The following is a 17,955-nucleotide window of genomic DNA, read 5'->3' on the forward strand; positions in this document are numbered from 1 at the left end:
TATCCATCTCTACTGTCTAGAAGAGTTTGGCTTCTTGTAATTTATTTTATAGAGTATTCTGTAGGAAATAGAGTTGGCTAGCTTACATTTTATTATTAGATTCACATCATTTTTATTCCATAAGGATCACCTGCCAAAAATGTAATGTTATGAAAAATAGACTTGGAATCTATTAAGAAAACCTTTAAAAAAATATTTCCCACTTTTTGTATTTAAAACAAATTTAAAATATCAATGTAGAAAGCACAGTTCTGAATTATTTTTCTTACTGTCAATTCATTAAAATACCAAATTGCAACCGTGATTACTATGGCTAGACAAGCACATTGATCTTTTCTAATGGTGGCAATTCGTATAGTCCTTCATCATACTAAATATTAACATCATAAAGCGTTATTCATTCAACTCACTAATTAAAACAGGCATTTCTGAGAACCTATGATGTGCCTAAGATAGTGTTAGAACTATGAACAAATAAAGTAATAACCTTCAATTCTTTTTTTATTTTTTTATTTTTTTTTATTTTTTTTAATTTTTTTTTTCAATTCTTTTTTTAAAAAAGATTTTATTTGGGATGCCTGGGTGGCTCAGTGGTAGAGTGTCTGCCTTCGGCTCAGGGTGTGACCCCAGGTCCCGGCATCAAGTCCCATATCAGGCTACTTTCAGGGAGCCTGCTTCACTCTCTGCCTGTTTCTGCCTCTCTCTGTGTATCTTTTATGAATAAATCAATAAAATCTCAAAAAAAAAAGAAAAAGATTGTATTTATTTATTTGAAAGCAAGAATGAGCAAGAGAGAGAGTATTAGCAGGGGCAGAGGGAGAGGGAGAAGCAGACTCTCCTGCTGATCAGAGAGCAGCATATATATATGTCTATAGATATAGAGCATACACATATACATACTGCAGATATGCTGTAGTAAAGATAAGAACATTATGCTATGAAATGAGAATTCTTCTTGTTCTTCTAACACAAAGCGACATCTTCCAAAGATAAATTAGAAATTGTCATTTTGAGCAGAAGGAATTTGATGTTCAAAGACACAAAAATGTGGAAGACATAAGAGATTCTAGTAGATGCAATACATTCCAAATGGTTAGAACAAGTACTTGCTTTGGGGAGAAAAGAAGGAAGCAGTGGCAAGAAGTTCTGGAATCATGAGTGGTTAGAATAGATTTTTTTTTTTTTTTTAGAATAGATTTTTGATGACCCTCGTCATGGTATTACTTCCAAATTGAGTATTATCTTTTGTAACTGGAGATAATATTAGGAAACTTATGAGAGTGTTCTGAAAATGAAATCATGACAACTGTATTTGATTTCTAGCAGACAGTTGAGTATGTGCCACTAATAGTTGTATAGTAGATGCTCGCACAATTCACACAGTTATAAACCAAAGACGTCTTCTAGTTGAAAGCAATAGAATTATCACTTTAGGAAAATACAGACTAAATCATTAGTGATGAAAGATGGGGCATGGGAATTAGGAAAAAAGTACAGATAGTTACCTACAGAGAAATAATATAAAATAAATATGAAGTTACCACAATGTAGAAAGGTACAATATTTAAGAGAGGCAGGAAGAATTGATGGGAATATAAAACACAAATTAGTCCCTTGAGATTGACTGAATGGCAATGCTGTGCGGTATTTTCCCAAGTTTTTATTTAAATTCCTGTTAGTTAATACACAGTGCAACATTGATTACAGGTATAGAACCTAGTAATTTATCAGTTCAGTACCCAGTGCTCATCACAAGTGCCCTCCTTAATCCCCATCATCTATTTTATCTATCCCCCCACTCACCACTCTCCAGTAACCTTCAGTTTGTTCTCTAGAGTTACAAGTCTGTTTTCTGGTTAATGGCAAAAATTTTTAAGCTTAAATATTTTATAGCAAAAGCAATTACATTACTTTATTAATACTTTAAAATTATTCATTAAATACTTAAATGCTTTATTATGATAAGAAGAATATTATTACTTATATTGCTCTTGGTTGAATGTACTATGTAATGTAACCCTTGTGGAAATCCTGTGAAAGAGGATCTATTATTAACTCTATTCTTCAAATACAAAACTTAGTGTTTAACAAGCTAGTTAGTGATGGAACTACATTTTATTTATTTATTTTTTTTAAATTTTTTTAAAAATTTTTATTTATTTATGATAGTCACACAGAGAGAAAGAGAGAGAGGCAGAGACACAGGCAGAGGGAGAAGCAGGCTCCACGCACCAGGAGCCCGATGTGGGATTCGATCCCGGGTCTCCGGGATCGCGCCCTGGGCCAAAGGCAGGCGCCAAACCGCTGCGCCACCCAGGGATCCCTGGAACTACATTTTAATCCCCACAATGTGTCACATTTTCAGAGCCTGAATTCTTAACTCCTATTTTATTGCTTGTGCACTAAATCCCATTCAAAAAAATTTTATGAAAAAAAAAAATTTATGAGGTTAAAATTAGAAGGCTAAAAATTCAAATTCTAATGAATTTCTATTTGTGATTTACTTAACAATAAAACACTTTGTTATTGAATCAGATCCTATGTCTACAAGTCTAATGTTTTTAAATATAAAAATGTCATGAAACCATAAGGATTTTTTGCATTTGCTTTGGGTCTGTGTATTGATAATCCCTTTCTTTGTGGTTTATTGTTGTTTTCTTATGGACTTCTTGGATTTGTTTAATATTTTCAGTCTCATTATTCTAGATCTCATCATTTTTTTACTTTTTAAGATTAGAGAGACTTTAAATAACTTTCATCCTTTAGAAGGATGAAACCATCCCTCTAATAGGTAAACCTTGCAACTTTCCAAGTATCCCCATGGCATCTTGGAGAACATGACAACTTTAGAAGCAGTTCCATGTCATGACAATCATGATCCACTTGGCTTGGAAATCTAGCATCAGATGTGATTAGGTACAAGAGGGCAAAAATTTTCTCACTTCACAAATTACATTTTGGTGATTAATTAAAGAATAAGATGCCAATAATGAGGGGACATATATATTTTTATAATCATGTCAAATTAGACAAATATAGGCCACTAATGCATTATATATAGAAATATAGTCTTAGGATCCCTGGGTGGCGCAGCGGTTTGGCGCCTGCCTTTGGCCCAGGGCGCGATCCTGGAGACCCAGGATCGAATCCCACATCAGGCTCCCGGTGCATGGAGCCTGCTTCTCCTTCTGCCTGTGTCTCTGCCTCTCTCTCTCTCTCTCTCTCTCTGTGACTATCATAAATAAATTAAAAAAAAAAAAAAAGAAATATAGTCTTAGAAATATCATGCCTTGAGCTTTCTTTGGTTTCAGTTTTTTCATGGAGCACAGCATTTCCATTATCTCTGATAGATCAAAATATATCCTGGTAGTATATTTTTTTTCTAAAGAGTTTATTTATTTATTTGACAGAGAGAAAGAGAGAGTGAGAGATTGAGAACACAAGCAGGAGAGAGAGAAGCAGGCTTTCTGCTTAGAGAGGCTCAGTCCCAGGACCCTGAGATCATGACCTGAGCCAAAGGCAGATGCCTAACCAGCTGAGCCACCCAGACGCCCCCTTATTCTGGTGGTATAGTAATAGAATGGAGCACTAATATACACTGGAAATATAATAGAAGTACCAGAGAGGGATGGCTACACGAGATAAATTCACTCATTCTATAAGATACAGATTACTATATATTTACTCAAAAGAAATTACAGTTTAATTTAGAAGTGGTTTCTAATGGTTTGCATTTATGATATATTTACTCTGAATGTCTTTGACTCTTATCGTATAGATTCTGGTGTACCAGCTCCCTTCCCCATATAAACACCATTTTCCCTGAAGCCTCCTGATTCTCAAGATAGGGATAGAGAAAAAGCTTTAAAAATGGAACTTACAGTAGAGCAGATGGTAACATTCCTATTAAAATAATGCACAAAAATATTAGTAATTGGCATGCACTTATCATTTGATAGTTTACTAGGTGAACACACCATTATGATGACCTCCTCTCTTTCTGCCGTCTTAGGATTTGAGTCCGTGAGTCCCAACCAACTGACTGAAAGCCTTGGCAGTCTTGACAGCCTTCCCTGGAGGCTGAGAATAAGATGAAAACTGAAGTTGAGCGAAGAATGGGACAAGGCAGTTCAAGAGCAGAATAGACTGGTGATCTCAAGGTTGGGAGAAGAGAGCACATAAAAAGAGTGGATCTAAGTTATGAAATCAAACTCAACCTCTCTCCCTCTCTCTTTCTCCATCTCATTCTTTTTTTTCTAAGAGGAAGCACAGAATTGTTTTAGATAATGCAAATTTAGAACAAAACTATTTGTGTTTGAATTCCACTTTCACTACTTCTTAGTGACTTGAGTAAGTTCATAACCTCTCTTTGTCTCATAAAATGGGTAGAATAATGATGTGTCATAAAGTTGTTGCCATGATGAAATGAGCTAATATTAATAAAAGATTTAGAATAACACCTGGCAATTAAAAGCATTATAAAAATCAAGGTTGCATTTACTATTTTGTGCTTGTTTAGCTTTTAATATTTGCTTGTTTAGCTTTTAATTCTTATCTTCCCTTACATATTTGGAATTTCAAAGTATTTGTGACAAGGCCTCTCAAATCTACTGTCTAGACAGTCATCTCAGGTAACAAGTAATCTGCCTCAGGTCTGATAACTTTAGGGCAATCAACCAGCAGGATATTGGATATCCTGGGATCATAAATCATGTAGGTATGAGTAACCCTAAAAAAATTCCCCTTATGTTATGATTTTTTAAGGCCCCAGAATGCTGGCAGTATTCTCTCCTAGCAATTTGCCTTTATATCTGAAACTTACATCATTAGAAATATATATATATATATATATATTTTGGAATACAGAGGGTGCTTATTTAAATTTATGTCCAGATTGGGATACTATTGAGTGTAAAAGGGCTTGTTATGAGTAATTACACTGGCACAACTGGGGATATTAACTGTACTGAGTTAATCAAAATGTGGTCACCAAAGGGTTAAATTTCTCTCTCCATAAGTCTCTGTTAAAACACCAATATGAAGGCACCTGGGTGGCTCAGCAGTTGAGCATCTACCTTTAGCTCAGGTCATGATCCTGGGGTCCTGGGATTGAGTTCTATATCAGGCTCCCTGCAGGAGCCTGCTTTTCCCTCTATGTCTCTGCCTCTCTTTCTGTGTGTGTCTCATGAATGAATAAATAAAATCTTAAAAAAAAAAACAACACCAATATGATACCTGTAAAGGCAACCTAATTTGCTCACTAGTTCACATCACTCATTAGGCTCATCAGTGAACAGAACTGCGAAGAATAGAATGGGGTGGAGAGGCTTGGTAAAAATAAAATGGCAACTTCCTGAGGAGGTATATTCAGTTACGGTATTTATGTTAGAGGTCCAGAAATAAAGGCTGCAGTGAGGGCTCATAAAAATGAGAAAGGAGTTAAAGGAATAATCCTGAAATAAGAGAATCTGAAGTCCACACTTCACAAATTAACCTAGAGCAGAACCCAGCTCTCTGACCAAGATCTTCCTCTGAATCCAGGCCTTACCTTCAGTTCACTTCCAGATTTGTGCTGCTCAGACTCAGTGTTTAAATAAGTTCTTTTCTAAGTGGGTTAACTAATTTGTATTTTATGCAACACATTTTAGGTCAAGTCTGAAGAACTCAAATTGCTTTCCTCATTTAAACTGCCTTCAGGCATGTACTCATATGTATTTCCGATAAACTTACACTTCCCATAGCCTTATTTAAAGATCAAAAAAAAATTTTAAGAACTTGGTTTAAAATAATGATGAAGTAAAAAGAGAGAGGGAGAGAGAGTGTGTGTGTGTTGTTCCATATTTTACTTGAAACTGAAATTAGACAATATGACTGCTAATCGCCCCAAATTAGGAAAATATGAAGTAAGAGAGAAAATATGAAGAAAATGAGAAAAAAAAGAGTAGGAATGGTGACAGATTTTATATATTTCTTGGACTATTGGCCTTGCACCTCCTAAGAATTCTGAAAGAAAAATTGTAACAGACTAAACAGGCACAGAAGTATTCAAGACTATCACAGTCAGAGAGAGCGACTGAATTCAACTCCATGCTTTTTAAAAGATGAGGTGAGATAATGGAAGAGTACTGGAGGGTATTACCTGAGAGGTCAGTCAACGTGCTTAGTCTGTCTGTGTTTGCTAACTGATCTTTACTGAAGTTAGACTCCCACACTCCCAGAGTCTTGGGTATAAGAACTCTGTCTTTGGGCAGCCCTGGTGGCTCAGAGGTTTAGGGCTGCCTTTAGCCTGGGGTGTGACCTGGAGACCCGGGATTGAGTTTCATGTCGGGCTCCCTGCATGGACCCTGCTTCTCCATCTGCCTGTGTCTCTGCCTCTCTCTCTGTGTCTCTCATGAATAAAAAAATAAAATATTAAAAAAAGAACTCTGTCTTTTATTATGGTTACATTTCCAAGGGATGGGTCCTAGGTCCTTGAGAAAGACATTTTTGGATTGCAGAAGATTTGCATCACAAAGGGGCAGAGAAAGAATTTATAATTGAAAGTTTTCTAAAGCAAATTCTCTAAGAAAAGCAAAGCCTGACTAAAGGTTAGTCAAGGCCAGGGGATGTAAGCCCATCTTGGTCAGAACTGCTAAAAGTGTGATTAAATAATAAATTAAACATTTATGAGTCTGCATTGCCTTACCTTTCTTATCTAAATGGACAGAAAAATAGGCTGAGAAGGGTTAACAAATGCAAATATTCCTATAATCACAGTCAATTAAAGAACTATTAACAGTTTGTATTATTTTAACTCTCTTCATATTTTGGGACCATCTGTGAAAATAGCTCCCTTTCTATGTTCCTAAATTATCATTCACACACCCTGTCTGTATCAACTTCAGTGGTATCCTCTCTTCTTTATTACCTGGTGGTTGTGTTTATGAATGGATGAGAAATACAAAGACACACTATAGTGAGCCTCTCATGATAAAATTGTCAAGAAAACACAGCAAACATGCATTTCACTAATACAGACTTGAGCTTTCATAAGTTTTTAAATAAATTATCATTTAAAAATAGTGACACTATACAAAGGGATTCTAACACAGATCTAATTCACAAAGAAATCTAAAAGATAAATTAGTATGTTGTTCATTATGTGGATAAGATTTAACTCTAAATTAAACCATGATTTTATTTTAACATTTAGCTTTGAGAGGTGCCTGTGAGGCTCAGTCAGTTAAGAGGCTGCCTTCCGCTCAGGTCATGATATTGGGGTCCTGGGATCAAGCCCCATGGGCAGACACGCTGCTCAGCGGGGAGTCTGCTTCTCCCTCTACTCTGCTGCTCCTGAGCTGTGTGCTCACGTTCTCTCTCTCTCAAAATAAATGAATAAATAAAATATTTTAAAAAGTCTAGATTTGAGATAACATTAGATCAGAGCCACATATTATCAAATTGAGAAGACATTAGGCGTGCTGACCCTAACTTTGTATTTTACATTAATCAAATGATGTCCTAGATTCACTTATGACTATAAATGTTCATCTTTAATAAAAATACCTTCAAGTATCTTTCATTTGAAATTTGCAAAGAACCAGGTGTAAGGTCTGACATCTTATATTTTTATGCAAGGGGAGTACTTATTTTGTTTCCAGCACTAATATAGGCCAGTAGGGGATATTAAATAATGATAAATTTCCCTCTTATACTGATCTTTTCTTGTGAGATTTTAATTGTGCCTGGAAAATAAGACTAATATTTACTTATTCAAAGCTTACTGAATATTGAACTTCAGAATTAGATGTGGTAGATGAAGAGAGTGAAATATGAGATGCTTCAGTATAAGTGGGATAAAAGGAGCATTGGCTATCTCAAATGATATATTCAATTTGGAATCAATCACTTACTGAGTTTCTAATATATATCCGACATTGTGCTAGGAGTTGAAAATATGGATGCAATCCCTACTGCAGGAAATCTTAATCTTGCAACAGAGAATTCCACATAATCCAGGGAACTTAGTAATAGACATGATCTTTGGAACATGATCTTTGCATAAGGAGTAAGGGTATCTGTCTCAGGATAGGAGCAGAAAAATGTGAGAAAATTTTTCCTGATTGAATTAATGTCTAAACCAAATTATAAGAGATGGTTACTATTTTTCTAGTTGATCAGAAAACACACACACACACACACACACACACACACACGGAAAGAATTAAAGTTTGAAAAAGCATACCTTTGGAGCAACATGAGCCCAGGGTAAGAATCTGCCTTTGTTTATGGCTAACTAGCTGACACGTTCCATAATGCCATCTACATAAGAGACACTCAATTAATGTGTGATGAATGAAGTCATGCATGGGTGGGTGAATAAATAAACAAAGTGACAGCATCTGCAGAAAACATGAAGACATATTTTGATACTAATCCATAATTTGTGAGGTAAATTCTGGCAGGGCTGAGACTGGAAGCATATGGGAAGATAGAAGCATAACTACTGACATTCCTATATACCAAATTAAAGAGTGAATTTAGGTTAGGATCTGCTGGAGAAGGAAGAGTCAATATAGAAGAGGGATATCTGAATGTTCTCAGGTGATTTTCAGTTACCTCCATAAAGTGGATGTAACTTCAACATTACTAACGTCATGAAGTTTCCAGAGGGCATAGCAAAAAAGGGATAGCAGTGAGTATTGATGGTGAATGAACTAGACTGAGCACATCAGGACAGTAAGGCAGTGAAATTAAGATATTAATAGTAGATGGAAGAAAGAGGAGATGGTGCTTTCCTTTCTTTAGTGAAGTGGGGTAATAGAAGATGATTTGGGGACTGACCTCAAATATCACCTAAGCGGTTCAACTCCTTAATGTTCACGAACTAATATTGTTCAAATTACAGAGAATGTTAAGTGCCAGAATAAGGGACTTTGATTCAAATACCTTTGAATAGGAAATAGAAGGTCAGACTTTGCACGGCATTAAACAATGATTAGACAAAAGAAGAGATGACATTTTTCTAATCGCAATAGCTAAGCTTACCTGGCATTTAACATGACATCCTTTCAATTACCTTACCCATATCAATCTGTTTCCTTCTTGCCACAGCTCCAGGTAATAAGTATTATTATTTCTTCCATTTTACTGATTAGAGAATTTAGTATAGTGCTGATGAGCAACTGGCTCAAGGTTACTCAGGCAGTAAATTTCAGAGATGGGACTTAAAATATGTGATATCTGATTGAAAACGCTGTACCTTTGAATATGGCCCCTTGCTGCATGTGGAAGAAACTTTAATCTACCTTTGTTTTTGTTAATAAAGACTCAAAAATATCAGAATTAAAAAAAGAAATCTCACTTACTTCTACTAAAGCACATTTTTTTTTTTGCCTAGAACTGAACCCTAAAACATGTATTTCCATATAGTGTAAAAGGCTTATGCCTTGGAAGACCCTTACTATAACTCTGGTTTTAACATCTAGATCTACATTTCAATGCATGCATGCACAAAATCTTTGTTTGCTTTTTTGTTAAAATGGGTAAATAATCAATGAGATCAGCACTGGAAATTATGGCTGCTAATGGAGGATCTCCCAATTGCAATAGAGGGCTATTTACTAAAGCACACTCTCACATACAACGTGGGATGAACTGTGCTTTAGGAATTTACTCTCCTCTGTCACATATAGCAGTTGCTTGGGGTGCTGCCAGTATATTATTGCCAGCATTGCTGCAATAGCTGTAAGCATAAAGTGCACCTTGCTTTGCAATAAATTTTCCACACTCTGCGAGGAAGTCAGCAGTACCGTTGAACTCAGACTGGTGGGAAAAAGATTGGCTTTGTCAAGGGTGACTATGACAAGCAGTGAAACTGGAGCAAAGCTGCAGCTCATGGTACATGACATTTTCTAAAACAAAGAAAACCCAAAAAGTTATAGTATTTAAAGGCAACACTGAAAATGACAGCTGGCATACGCTGCAACCCCAGAGATTGCCTTTGCTTTCTGTTCTTTCTCTCCCACATATCTTTCTAGAACTATTCTCTTTTTTAAGCGTGGTGCTTAACTCATCAGTTTATGCGTGAGCACCATGTCATAAAACCCAAAGAACACACATATATACATATTTAAGATCTTTAAATAAAACATCTATGTCTCCTTAAAACGTTGCTATTTTTGTTTTGCTTGTTTCAATTTACTTATAATTTTGACATATTTTGTCAGGTTTTTCCATTTATAATTAATAGACAGCAAATTATAGATCTTTAATTTAAGGTTTTTGTTCAGTGTGTAAACACTTTCTAAGTCATGCCTCATGTTTTCCTTTCTGATTTATTAACTAAGAGATGAACTTTTTGAAACTGGAAAAAAAAATTCTATCTGCAGCATCTACTGATCTTTGTACAAAATGGGGAAAATTGAGAAAATAATTAATGAAACAATGTCAATCATGTTTCTCTTTTTCAGTAAAGTAGCTTCTGCTAGTCAGTTTTCATTTGAGAAAAATGTGTTGGCTTTTTTAGGAGTAGTAAAATGCAGGTCAATACTTTAAAATTCCATCTTTACAAGGAAATGCATTAAAAAGAAGACTGAATGGTCCTGTTCTTTCTCGTTGGAGAATAGGTTTATATTTCAAAGTTTTATAATCCTATTGCATTTTTTGTCCCAGTTATAAGATAAAAATAAAATGAATGCCTTTTAAAAGTTTGTTATATACATGGTACTTAATGCTTCACAACATTAATTTATATCCCCTTCTCCACTTGAGCACAAATAGGTATTACATGCCCTCACACCCTTGAAATAAGTACTGCCACGTATTTTCCTTTGGGCACTGAAGTCTGCTTGCAAGTTAACAGCCTTTCTCTTCCCCTTTTACAGTGGTCATGGTAGCACATCTTGATAGAGAGTGGCCACAAGATTTAAAAAGTTCAGAATGCTGTGCCATAAAATGAAAGTCAGGTGTCCCAAAGGGTCACTGAAACTTGACATGGGATAGCAGGAGCAAGAAATAAATTTTGGTTGTAAAGCCAACTGGGATCTGGTGTTTCTTGTTATGAAAATATAACTAGTGTATTCTGAGATAAAAAGTAAACCATTTCAAGCTCAATTAAATGTTGCACACAACCTAAACTACAACAACTATATTTCTAAAGGTAGTTGTCTATGACTATGACAAATGAGCCCATTAAAATGTTATAGACTCATAATACTTAACCCTTTAAAATTCAACCAGTAATGATTAACATAATGTGTGATTATTCTTATTTATGAAAAAAGAATGGAGCTACAGAAACCACAGAATGAAGTGGCCGTTTGATAATTAATGAACTGAAACATTCATATATGTGTGCAATTCACATGTATACACTGTCACTCCTAGAATCTAAACAAAGAAAGGATCACATCAAATTCAGTAAGTGATGATAACTCTATGTGGTGTGTGTGTGTGTGTGTGTGTGTATGTGTGTGTGTGTGTGTGAGAGAGAGAGAGAGAGAAATTAAAGTGGGGATAAAATGAGGCAGTATTAACACCATGGAAAGGCTCCTAGTCATATTCCTATACCTAGAAGCCACATTGGTATGTAGAAAAAAGTTCTCATCAATGGACTCCAACTGTAAAATCAAGTCTTCACGGATATCCTTAGGCATTTGAAGAAACATCTATGTGGAAGAATCTGGTGAAACATGGAAAGTGAATAACTGGAACTAATCAAGCTTATAAGTCAAAGCTCCAGTGCTATGGACTGAGTTATGTTTCAAATTCAAAGTCATGAAATGCATATTAGAATGAGATACACACAGTCCTAACTACATAAATATTTCCTTGGCCTAAATTTTGTAACAAATTTTCAAAATCAAAAGCAAATCACTGATAATACAATGAAGAGTGATAATATAATGAAGAGTGAATATAATGAAGAGTGATAATATAATGAATATGATAGCTGACATAGAGAGGTCTTATTGCACGGCAAGATTCAAACAAAGCTCTAGACATGAGACTATATGATTCTTAAGATTTTACCAAACATAAAGAATGTGACAGGCACCCAGAGTCTTCACCCAAACTGAAGAGTGCAAAAGAATAAATAAAAAGAAAGAAAAAAATGAGATAGACACTTGATTTCTCCAGGGTTCTTTGCAGAAACCCAGTTACAAAATATAACAGTAAGATCAACAAAATTATAAAGAACACAAAAGTTATGTCTCAAAAGTTGATATTCAAATAAAAAAATGGCATTCTCAAATTTGAAAACATTTGGAAATAGAAAATCTACAAGCTCCTTAAACAAAAATTAAGACTTACCAATTAATCTAGTCAAATATGAGAGAATTAAGAAGCATTTTTTTTTAAAAATTAAAATTCTGGAATGGTAAGGCTATAGTAAAAAAAAAAAATTGTTGTGAAAGAGAAGGAATGGAATACCAATAAAGAAGAAGAAGGAAATTTTGGTAGAATGAAGCAGGCTGAGAAAGATTGAAAGGTAGGAATGAATGCCAGCAAGAACTTGCAATGGCCATGTCTAAGATCAGTACCTGGGAGTTCTGAGGAACACTGATAAATTTGGGGAGCTGTAGGTATAAAACACATTAGAGGGATCCCTGGGTGGCGCAGCGGTTTGGCGCCTGCCTTTGGCCCAAGGTGTGATCCTGGGGACCCGGGATCGAGTCCCACGTCGGGCTCCCAGTGCATGGAGCCTGCTTCTCCCTCTGCCTGTGTCTCTGCCTCTCTCTCTCTCTCTCTCTCTCTGTGACTATCATTAAAAAAAAAATTAGGAAAGAAATTACAAAAGAAGACCTCTGAGCAAGAATATGAAACAAAATTTTGTTGATTATAACATATTCTGAAAAATTATGCAGGGTTACTTAGAAAAAAGAAGAAATAGAATTAACAGAACTATGAGTTTATTATTATAATCTCTATGCAAGGGGAGTAAAAAGATAAGATGAATGTAATACAATAATGGACACAATTGACATCTTAAATTGGGAAAAGAAAAAGAAGGTAGAAAGAGTGTTGCTCTAATGAAAGAGAGAAGGTGTAAATTTACTTCATTTCACATTGTTGTGTTTGAATTGTGGAACATCCAAGTGGTAATGTTAAGAAGAGAGTTTGAAATACATATAATGGAATATTACTCAACCATCAAAAATAATGAAATCTTGCCATTTGCAATGATGTGGATGGAATAAGTCAATTAGAGAAAGACAAATACCATATAATTTCTCTTATATGTGAAATTTAAGAAACAAAATAGATGAACATAGGAGAAGGGAAAAAAAGAGAGAAGAAGCAAACCAGAAGACACTCAATTATAGAGAACAAACTAAAGGTTGCTGGAGGTGAGGTGAGCTGGAGATGGGCTAAATGTGTGATGGGCATTAAGAAGGGTACTTGCTGTGATGAGCACTGATGGTTGCCAGAAGAGACAGGAGTGGGAGGATGGGCAAAACAATTGAAGGGGAGTGAGAAATACAGGCTTCCAGTTATGGAATGAATAAGTCATGGGAATAAAAGATACAGCAGAGATAATACAGTTAATGATACTATAATAGTGTTTTATGGTGTTAGATGGTATATACACTTGTGGTGAGCATAGCATAACACATTAACTTGTTGAATCACTATGTTGCAATACCTCAAGCTAATGTAACATGGTGTGTCAACTATACTCAAATTTTTTTTAATAAAATAAAATAAAATTGAAACTCAGAATAGATGAATTCTTTGAGGATGAAAATACAAAAATAAACAATGAGACAGAAATTCATTTGTACTCAGAGCGTATGAAGAGAAGCAGAAATAGGCAATCAATGAGAGTAACAGCTCATAAAGAGGTGAAAGAAGAAAAAGAAAGAAAGAAAGAAAGAAAGAAAGAAAGAAAGAAAGAAGAAAGAGAAAAAAAGAAAAAAGAAAAGAAAACGAAGGAAGGAACGAAGGAAGGAAGGAAGGAAGGAAGGAAGGAAGGAAGGAAGGAAGGAAGGAAGGGAGGGAGGGAGGGAGGGAAGGAAAGAGGTATAATTTAGCATGACACAGGCAAGAATGGAGATTACCTAATTAATTTATGGATTGGCAGTTAACACTATCAAATGCTATATGTCAAAGGGTTCAGCCAGGGAAGCAGAAACTCTATGAGTTAACTGTAGGAAACTTTTTAAAAATAGGAATTAGACTATGCACAACTTTGAGAGATGGAGATGTAAAGGCATCAAAAGGAAATGAAAAAAACAATCCATAGAATTGGAGAAAATATTTGTAAATCATACATATAGCAAAGGACTTGTATTGATAATTTATTTTAAAAAACTTTTATGATAACAAAAAAGTCAAATAGCTCAATTTAAAAATTAGGAAATTATTAACACTCTGTACATCTTATTTTTTTAAAAGTCTATTCATGTCTTCTGCTCATTTCTTAACTGGATTATTTGTTTTTGGGGGGTATTGACTTTAATAAGTTCTTTAGAGATATTGGATACTAACCCTTTATCAGATATGTCATTTGCAAATATTTTCACTCACTCTGTATGTTGCCTTTTAGTTTTGTTGATTGTTTCCTGAAGTCAGAAGTTTCTTTTTGCTTTTGTTTCCCTTGCCTCAGGAGACCAGTCAAGACAAAAGTTGCTATGTTTGATGTCAAAGAGGTTGATGCTTGGGTTCTCCTCTGGGATTTTGATAGTTACCTATCTCATATTTATGTCTTTCATCCATTTGGAATTTATTTTTGTGGATGGTGTAAGAAAGTACTCCAGTTTCATTCTTTTGCATGTTGCTATCCAGTTTTCCTAGCACCATTTGTTGAAGACTGTCTTTTTTCCATTGGATATTCTTTTCTGCTTTGTTAAAGATCAGTTGACCATATAGCTGTGGATTCATTTCTGAGTTTTCTCTTCTGTTCCATAGATCTGTCTGTTTTGTGCCACTACTGTACTGTCTACAGTTTTGTAGGATAACTAGATGTCTGAAATTGTGATGCCTCCAGCTTTGTTTTTTTTTACTATGCTCAATATCATTCATTATCAAGGAAATATAAATCAAAGTTACAATGAGATATCAGCTCACATCTGTCAGAATGGCTAAAATTAACAACACAAGAAACAACAGATGTTGGCCAGGCTGTGGAGAAAGGGGAATCCTCTTTCATTGTTGATGGGAATGCAAAGTGGTGTAGCCACTCTGGAAAACAGAATGGGAGTTTCTCAAAGGTTAAAAATAGAATTACCCTAAACATCCAGCAATTGCACTACTAGATATTTAAGCAAAGAGTAAAAAAAGAATACTGATTCGAAGGGGTACATATACCGTGATGTTTATAGCAGTATTATCAATCATAGCCAAATTATGGAAAAAGCCCAAATGCCCATCAATTGATTAATGAATAAAGAAGATATGAAATGGAATATTACTCCACCATAAAGGAGAATGAAATCTTGCCATTTGCAATAACATGGATGGAGTTAGAGAGTATTATGCTAAGTGAAATAATTCATTTAGGAAAAAGACAAATACTGTGTGATTTCACTCATATGTGGAATTTATGAAATATGAAAAATATGAATTTATGAAACAAAACAGATGAACATGGGGGAACGCGGGGAAACCAGAAAGCAGACTCTCAATTAGAGAACAAACTAAGGGTTATTGGAGGGGAGGTGTGGGGAGGGTTAAATAGGTGATAAGTACTAAGGAGTACACTTGTGGGGATCCCTGGGTGGCGCAGCGGTTTGGCGCCTGCCTTTGGCCCAGGGCGCGATCCTGGAGATCCGGGATTGAATCCCACATCAGGCTCCCGGTACATGGAGCCTGCTTCTCCCTCTGCCTGTGTCTCTGCCTCTCTCTCTCTCTCTCTCTCTCTCTCTCTGTGACTATCATAAATAAATAAAAATGTAAAAAAAAAAAAAAAAGGAGTACACTTGTGATGAGCACTGGGTGTTATATATAAGTGATGAATCATTAAATTCTACATCTGAAACTAATCTTACACTGTATGGTAACTAACAGGAATTTAAATAAAAACTTGAAAAAGAAAAAAATCAGAAATTATTTAAATAGAATTTTTATCCAAAGAAGACATACATGTGACAGGCCCATACATGTGACAGGCCAAGACAGGCCAATACGCATGTGAATAGACTTTCAACCTCATTACCCATTAGGGAAATGCAAATCTAAACCAAAATGAGAGGCCACATCACACTAAGAAGGCTATAATCAAAAATACAGATGAAACAAATTTTAGAAACCCTTGAAATTTTTGGTGAACTTATAAATTCTTGACAGGAATTTAAAATGAGATAGCCACCTTGCAAAACAGTTTGACAGTTCCTCAAAATGTAAATGTGGAGGTATCCTATATCACCCAGCAATTCAATTATTGTGTGTATACCAAGAGAAATGAAAATATATGACTACATAAAACTTGTACAAGAATATTTATAAGGGCATTATTTACAAAAACAAAATGTGAAAATAACCTAAATGTCTAACAGTTAATGAATAGATAGGCAAACTTTCCTATATATATATATAAGAAATGTTACTTAGTAATAGAGTATCAACATGTGCTACCTCATGAACTAACCTTTAAAACATTCTGTTAAGTGAAAGAAGCTAATCAAATTATCACATGCTGTAATATGCCATTTGTGTGAAATTTCCAGAACAAGTAGATGCATAGAGACAGGAATTAGCATTGGCCTTGAGCTGTTGGTAGGTGGGAAGAGGAGTCAGAGAGGAGAATGAGAATGACTAATGCACAAGATTTCTTTTGGAAGGGTTGAAATATTCTCAAATTAGATTATGCTGATGGTCGTACAAATCTATAAATACACTAAAAACCATTGATCTGTATGCACACCTTACTGGGTAAGTTTTGTGGTATGAAAAATATATCTTAATAAAGCTTTAAAATATTATTCTGTTAAAATTATTAAAAAATAAAAAATGAGAGGAGCACTTGATGGGATGAGCACTGGGTGATATGCTATATTGTAGCAAATTGAACTCCAATAAAAAATAATTTTAAAAAATATAAATAAATAAATAAATAAATAAATGTTTTTTTTTTGTTTTATGGCTTTTTAGTAATATACTACTTTCTCCCCTCAGCATGTATGCATATATATTTATATAAAATAGAATTTTACACTTAACTGACTTAATTACCTATACCTTAGTTCCTATTCTTACTACTGTCTCATAAACTTTGTATCATGGTCCTTTAACCTTCTTAGGTGACATACTTCTGTCCATTTTTTCTTTTTGTTTTGTGTTTGAGTATAATTACACTCTTTTTTCTTTATCTAAAAATAATACGGAAATAGGAAGACATAAAATACCCATATCGAGTCACTTTTATGTTATTATAACATGCTCTGAAATTCTCTCGTAACTCCTCTATTTGAAGAGCAGTTCTTATGATCAAGAACTGCGGGTAGCAAATTTTAGATGTGCATGACAATATTAGTCAAGTAAAGCTGATATTAGAATATGTAAGTTAGTACTGGAAGTGTCAAAATAGGATGTTTATAACAAAGTTTCACATATAATGTGTAGCTGATATAAATAGAAGGTAATATTTAGAGAAATTTTATTTAACAAGTTATGATTTATGAAGAAATTCTAATTAGTAATTTAAAAATGCTGGCATCATTTTCCATTAATACATGCAGTAAAGGAAAATCTGAAAGTACATCTATTTCTCATATAATTGATTCTTAAAGTTAAGATGGTAACATAGTTTACAAACTCTAAGACTTTATGAACAATTAAAATAAAAATACCACAATAGTACCTCCACCTGCATGTGTAAACATTTATAAAGTCAACTGAGTCGACACTTTCATATTTGGTAAATTTTTTGTGTCTGTAAGTTCATCAATATTGACAAAATAGTTAACCTATAATCCTCTAACCACTGCCTTTTTTTAACTATTTATTTCCTTGACCTCGCTTTCCCTCCATATT

Source organism: Canis lupus, chromosome 2, assembly GCF_048164855.1.
Source record: "Canis lupus baileyi chromosome 2, mCanLup2.hap1, whole genome shotgun sequence".
Lineage (NCBI taxonomy): Eukaryota > Metazoa > Chordata > Mammalia > Carnivora > Canidae > Canis > Canis lupus.